Below are 7,901 nucleotides of genomic sequence, written 5' to 3' on the forward strand. Positions count from 1 at the left end.
TTCTGATAGTAGAAATTGAAGAAGGGAAAGAGCTGCGTGGTCTTCCGTATCAAACCAGAACCCAGCACTAGAGCCATGATTAAGGTTAAGTGAAGAGGTTCCCACTGATTTTCTCGAGGGAACTCTGGATTCAGTGGCTCCTTTTTGTGCTCCAACTGAGGTCTGATGCAAGATTTATATGCAGTAACTTCACCAGATGCTGGTCAGTCTGAATGGTCAGTGAAATCCAAACAGAAAAAAACAAAGACAACTCACTACCTTATATTTGAATCTTCCCACGAAGTTTAATTTTCAACACATGCATGTTTACGCCGTTATTGTATAGTACCAAGTTGCAGAGGATTACGTTAATTACTAATTTTTAAACAAACATGCGCCGATTAGCACTCTAACAACCTCTATTATTTGCCACGTAGCTGATTTATTCAGGTAGAAAACAAATAAATATATAACACCTCATTTTAATTAGCTGAGGTGGACCATTAACTCCATCATTTTATCTTAGAAACTTGACTAATTAATTAGACGAGGTAGCGGTCAACCATTGAAAATTCTAGGAGGAGGAAAGTGTCATGAAACGCCCTTACTGCAGATCAATAATCTAATAATTGAAACCATTTAGGTGGTGAACATGTGGTAAGGACTTGAGATTAAGGGGTTTATTTCTTTTGTGGTCTCAGGTTCGAGTCCTTGGTTGCTCATATGATGGCTACTGGAGGCTTACATGGTCGTTAACTTCAGGGCCCGTAGGATTAGTCGTGGTGCGCGCAAGCTGGCCCGAACACCCACATTAATCTAAAAAAAAAAAATCTAATAATTGAATGTACAATATATTCAAGAAAGGGTGTCCAAAGAGCTAGCACTCGTTAAGAATCCGAACTTCGTCAACGGACTGCTTAAAACAAAAACAAAAATGTTCGGGAAAATTAAAAAATAAAACCTCCAATCTTTTCATTTAAAATAAATAAATAAATAAATTGCAAGTGAAAAACAACCATTATCATTGAAAGTTGCAACGCGCATCAAAGACTAAATTTAAGATCAAATGTTCATAACAATGCTCTATGAGACTTATTACTCAGACCCAAAAACATTCTTTTTGACAAAAGTCATTAATAATAGCAAGATCAACGAACATTGTCACAGCCTTCTGAAGGTAGTAATTGAAGGAAGCAAAAAGTTGCATGATTAGCGTTTGGTATGCTGTACAGTATTAATAATATTGTGCTGAATTGAATAAATAATTGTTTTATTTTGTGTTTGGTGTATATTGGATGGGTTGGATGATCAATCTTGTTTCGTTTTGTGTTTGGTAGGCATTTAAAAAATAGAAACTATTGTAATGGCAATAATATTGTTTTCTTGTCTTATCTAACGTTTAAAGTATAGATTATAACATATATTGTTTTCTAAATTGAAATCTAAAAAAAATACTCATATATAAGGTCAAAGTTAAATATAAATAAAAAATTTATTTTACATTTAACGTGTATTATTATCAAACTTATATACTTTTTTAAAAATAATTAAATATTATTTTTTTCACTTCAGTTTATATTAAGTGTTGAAATTAATAATATTATAATAACTGTAATTATAAAACTCGGAAAGAACTAGCAAGTTCACCCGAGACCTGACAGTCATAGTGTTTGGACCAATTCAAGTTTAAAAAGAAATAGAAAAAGGGTTTATTAGACTTGACTCAATCAACCCGAGATAAAACACGGGTAAAAAATTCATTGACTTAATTATTTTGGTCATCATAAGGTTGCTTTGATTCTTTATTAAAAAAAATAGGTCAACTAGAGTTGACCCTTCAACCCATGATCTAAGTGTTGCCTCAAGTAACCATTTTTATCTTTATCTTGACCTGAGTTGACTCTCCTGAATCTGATTTGGATGTTATCATAAAAGTTTTTATTGTTCAGTCTTATGCTATCGAGCATAGTTTTTAACTCGAATGTTGGATCAAGATGAATTTTTTTATAGACATATCTAAACATGTTGTTCTATATTAAGTTACAATTTCAGGTCAATCAGAATTTGATAAATGATTATTTCAAATAATCAAAATTACTAAACGAATCTTATCAAATATATCTATATGGACCTTCATCTACTTTTTAGACTACATCTATATCTATATCAAGAATTATTTTAATATTCCAATTGGGTTGGAAAATAGATATTTGTAGCTTTTCATCAATATATGGTGGGCTTGTTAATTTATCTAGACAAGAAGTAATAATATTTTTAAAATCAGGATTGAAATCTATCAAAAATGAAATCTATCAAAAATGCACGAGACTTGAAGAAATATTATTACCTTGTGTATTATAGATTCCAATCACTACAATGATTTCTTAATGTTCTTGAAAAAAATGTGTTAGATATTGTCTTACCTACAATGATTTCTTAATGTTCTTGAAAAAAATGTGTTAGATATTGTCTTACCTATTCTACAAGTATTTCATGTCTAATAATGAGATATTTGTAGTAACAACTAATTACAAGGCTTCAATATTTATTATGGAATGTATATGATAGCAAACAGAATTAGAATTTTTTTTTTGTTCTTTTCCTTATTAAAAATGAAGATTATGAGAGGTTATTTAAAAGATATATTTCAATCACTTTTTTTTTTTAGAGCATATTTTTCAGCTAAACAATGAATGAAATTTCAAATACAGTAAAAGAATTAATGGATGGCACAAAAGACACTCATTGTTCTACGTTATTTTGAAAAAAATATTATGTATGCAACTTTTCCCTTCAGTGGATACATTTTTCTTTCTTCTATTTTTTTTATCTCAAAGATCAATTTCTTCTTACCAAGAATAAATAATTTTAAAATATTTGCATATGATTAGTACTTAAAAGTGTATTTTTATCATGATTTTATATCATCATTTTGCACTTTAAGTATCAATAACTCCTTAACTAAAGCATGTTTTATAATAATATATCTAATAATATAAGATACCTTTAATTTGTGGTAAATGTTCATTTTAAATGCAGGCCTATCACATAAATGAAAGGATTGATTGATGAATTTAAGAACTGAAATTGAAAAGACAAAGAGATGGCCAAACTTAGAAAAAATATGTCAGTGCAATCAAAACCGGAACACTGTTCGATAATTGGGTCATATCTGGAGTTGTAGATCTCAGATTTAGGTCCAATTTAGATGGATGGAAAGGTAAGACATAGGCCTACAACTTTCATATGGAACCCAAGATCTAAAAAGGCCATTTTCAAGTCCAAATTATAGCAACAACAAAGAAGCCCGAATCTGTCTTCCAGCCCGAGCACTGTTCGGTATTTTGGCCATATCTGGAGTTCTAGAAGTCCAAATGAGCTGAAGTTTTTACACAAGAAAGCTGAGACAATTGCCTACAACTTTCATGTTTGCAACTGGCTCCAATTTTGACGTTATCAATGACGTTTTGGGCAGACAAGAGAAGATAAGGATTATCACCAAGTCAAAAGTTGGCCACCCACTTATCAATTAGTCATCAAATCAATAGTTCCCAATTTTGGCCTATAAAAGGAGGCATTTGCCATGCATTTAGGCATCTTGGTGTTCAGATCAAGATCATGCTCTTCCTTTCTCTCTTTGTATTTTTTATGCTTTGTTTTCATTAATATTAAGTTTATGCCTTTCATTTCCTTTCCTTTACTTAGTTAACTTTTATGTTCTTATTTTGTTTATCTATTTTGCTTTCTTTCATTATGTCTAGCTAAGTTAATTATGTCAAGGTGAAAAGGTTACACTAATGGTGTAAGAATAAGTATAATGTAAACTTAATATGGACTTTAATGTTTGATACTAACATGTTTTATATTTGTTATCTTGTTCACTCTTTAATACTTTGCTTGTTAAATGACTAATCTTGATTTATGTTGTATAACACTTGGTACAACAAATGCTTGGCACTTTCATAGCCCATAATGTATGGTATAACCGACACCTGAGCTATGAAAGGAACTTGATTTATTGTTAACATAAGTTATAATCATGAATGCTTGACGAGATTTACAAGTATTAGCATTAATTGAATAAGATGACTAATGTAATCATGTTAACAATATATAATCTGATTGGAACCTCCTTTGTGTGTGGTTTCCAATTCAATAATAAGAGTTTATACTATACTTTATTTTTAAAAATAAATCTTATTTATATAAAAAGAACTATACATCAATCATAATAATCTATTCAAAATATTAAATGCATACAAAATAATTTAAAAAATCACTATTTAGAAAAAAGTTAAATAAACAATCTAAAAAATTAGAGAGACGGGGTATTAATTTAAATATAAATAAAAAATATTTTAAAAAAATAAATATTCAAAAATATATATATATAAAAAAAGTTAGATATTATTAGGCCAGGTAAGCTAGATCTAAATCCTTTGCTCGTTTTAAAAAGGGCACTCACATAGGCCTACAAGGTTAAACTCATATACAAGTATATTTTTTTTTTGTTAATGATTCTGACGATATGCTTTCGATTCTAAAATGTTTTTAGACGCAAGCAATGTTATGTTTACTTTTTTCTAGGTTATAGTCATAGTAGTGGTGGAAAAATAAAAAAGAATTGATGATTTTTAGATCTAAAAACCCATTTTAACATATTTTTGGCTCAAAAATATTTGTAAAACACCTTAAACACGTTAATAAACACGTATATAGCCTTAAACAACCAAAAAATCAACTAAGAAAACAAAATCAAATAAAAATAAATAAAAAATTCTTTTCATTGAATGGAACTCAATGACATAAAAATTAATATTTTTTGTGGAAAAAATTAATATTAATCAAGATTTTTTTTCTTTGCCAATAGAATCCAACTAATTTTTTTCATTTATCTCAAATCAACTAAAAAGTAAAAAATAAATAAAAATTTGAATTAAAGTTGAGTTTAAAAAAAAAAAATAAGACATATGAAGTACATGGTTTGAAAAGTTTACTAAAAAAAATATTAAGAAAAAAATTACAAAATTATCATTTACAATATAATGAAACAAAAATTACAAAATCATCATTTACAATATAATGAAATACTCTGCTACTAAAAAAATAAAATTAAAAAAGATGAAATTTAAAAATTATTTTAAAAAATCTAACATTTCAGTTGTTTAACTATTAAAATTATAAGAATATTTAAAAAATGCTAAAAAAAAAACATTTTCTTACATGCGGGGTGGGCTTGCCACTGCCACCCCCTTGTCTCGGCCACTGGAAACACTGTTATAGTCTTTGCAATGCTAATAAATTATTCCATTGATACGTTCGAAACGAGGACACCATTGGCATAATAAATTATTATGATTACAATAATATTTACATCCTTGTGAGGAGTTGACCACTCAACACGCGTCCTCCACTTTGGTTTTTTATCCCTCAAATTAGGCACTGTCCAAGACGTGTCAGAGAATGTGCGACTTGACTTTTAAAGAGGAACAGAGAATATATTATTTTTTATTTAAAAATATATTAAAATGAAAAACAGACCAGACAAACGAGGAACTTGAATAGGAGAAATTGGAGGTCCAGGGGGCAGGGTTTTGTCTTTTAAGATTGATTATGGACTGAAAAACGTGGAACTTGAATTGAAGCCCCCCCCCCTCTCGGTTCTCCAGTATTAATAAACCGAACCGATGAAAACCACATTTCTAACACATTTAAAAAAAATTTATTAAAAGTTATTTTTTTTATGATATATTTTAAATTATATTGATATATTAATCTTAAAAATAATTTTTAAAAAATAAAAAAAATATTTTAACATATTTTATTATAAAAAACACTTTAAAAAAACATCAAAAACTTTCCAAATATACTAGAAACCCATTTACAGGGGGGAATCTCATTTTATATATACATAAATAAAAATAAAAAGTTCAGAGCATGGCATGGAAAACTCCTTGAATGATAATGCTGCGAATCCCTCCTGCTCTTGTAAAAGCAAGGCATTTTTAGGCACTGATACTCATCATTACAATACAACTCCTGTACACAGGAAACGCAAAAGCTCAGCTGGCCTGTATTGTAATGGCGCAGAAGGCTGCCTGCCATGCTCGCGTTTCAATTTCCCAAAAAGCAGATAAGTTAGCCTCTGAAAGATGTAACTGGTGTACAGTGCGATGTATCTCCATCATTGCAAAACCACAACTGGATGCTGGAAAAGGAAAATGTTCGGGAAAATTAAAAAATAAAACCTCCAATCTTTTCATTTAAAATAAATAAATAAATAAATTGCAAGTGAAAAACAACCATTATCATTGAAAGTTGCAACGCGCATCAAAGACTAAATTTAAGATCAAATGTTCATAACAATGCTCTATGAGACTTGTTACTCAGAGCCAAAAACATTCTTTTTGACAAAATTCATTAATAATAGCAAGATCAATGAACATTGTCACAGCCTTCTGAAGGTAGTAATTGAAGGAAGCAAAAAGTTGCATGATTAGGGTTTGGTATGCTGTACAGTATTAATAATATTGTGCTGAATTGAATAAATAATTGTTTTATTTTGTGTTTGGTGTATATTGGATGGATTGGATGATCAATCTTGTTTCGTTTTGTGTTTGGTAGGCATTTAAAAAATAGAAACTATTGTAATGACAATAATATTGTTTTCTTGTCTTATCTAACGTTTAAAGTATATATTATAACATATATTGTTTTCTAAATTGAAATTTAAAAGGAAAATACTCATATATAAGGTCAAAGTTAAATATAAATAAAAATTTTATTTTACATTTAACATGTATTATTATCAAACTTATATATTTTTTTAAAAATAATTAAATATTATTTTTTTCACTTCAGTTTATATTGAGTGTGGAAATTAATAATATTATAATAACTCTAATTATAAAACTCGGAAAGACCTAGCAAGTTCACCCGAGACCTGACAGTCATAGTGTTTGGACCAATTCAAGTTTAAAAAGAAATAGAAAAAGGATTTATTAGACTTGACCCAATCAACCCGAGATAAAACACGAGTAAAAAATTCATTGACTTAATTATTTTGGTCATAATAAGGTTGCTTTGATTCTTTATTAAAAAAATAGGTCAACTAGAGTTGACCCTTCAACCCATGACCTAAGTGTTGCCTCAAGTAATCATTTTTATTTTTATCTTGACCTGAGTTGACTCTCCTGAATCTTATTTGGATTTTGTCATAAAAGTTTTTATTGTTCAGTCTTACGCTATCGAGCATAGTTTTTAACTCGAATGTTGGATCAAGATGAATTTTTTTATAGACATATCTAAACATGTTGTTCTATATTAAGTTACAATTTCAAGTCAATCAGAATTTGATAAATGATTATTTTAAATAATCAAAATTAGTCAATCAGAATTTGATAACTGATTATTTCAAATAATCAAAATTACTAAACGAATCTTATCAAATATATCTATATGGACCTTCGTCTACTTTTTAGACTACATCTATATCTATATCAAGAATTATTTTAATATTCCAATTGGGTTGGAAAAATAGATATTTGTAGCTTTTCATCAATATATGGTGGGCTTGTTAATTTATTTGGACAAGAAGTAACAATATTTTTAAAGTCAGGACTGAAATCTATCAAAAATGCACGAGACTTGAAGAAATATTATTACCTTGTGTATTATAGATTCCAATCAATACAATGATTTTTTAATGTTCTTGAAAAAAATATGTGTTAGATATTGTCTTACCTATTCTACAAGTATTCCATGTCTAACAATGAGATATTTGTAGTAACAACTAATTGCAAGGTTTTAATATTTATTATGGAATGTATATGATAGCAAAGAGACTTAGAATTCTTTTATTGTTCTTTTTCTTATTAAAAATGAAGATTTTGGGAGGCTATTTAAAAGATATATTTCAATCA

At 28.6% G+C, this 7,901-nt stretch overlaps 1 long non-coding RNA gene across 1 annotated transcript in view; it reads left to right on the top strand.

Annotated features, from left to right (window-relative positions):
* Positions 1-5,871: 5,871 nt before the first annotated feature.
* The window catches only part of LOC105139347 (uncharacterized), a 21,012-nt gene continuing 18,982 nt past the window's right edge, over positions 5,872-7,901 (top strand). The window contains exon 1 of the long non-coding RNA XR_844958.1: positions 5,872-6,186. This is a non-coding gene — a long non-coding RNA (uncharacterized LOC105139347). The remainder of the gene's footprint in view (positions 6,187-7,901) is intronic.

Source organism: Populus euphratica, unplaced genomic scaffold (assembly GCF_000495115.2).
Source record: "Populus euphratica unplaced genomic scaffold, PopEup_1.0 scaffold90.1, whole genome shotgun sequence".
In the NCBI taxonomy this organism is placed as follows: Eukaryota; Viridiplantae; Streptophyta; class Magnoliopsida; order Malpighiales; family Salicaceae; genus Populus; species Populus euphratica.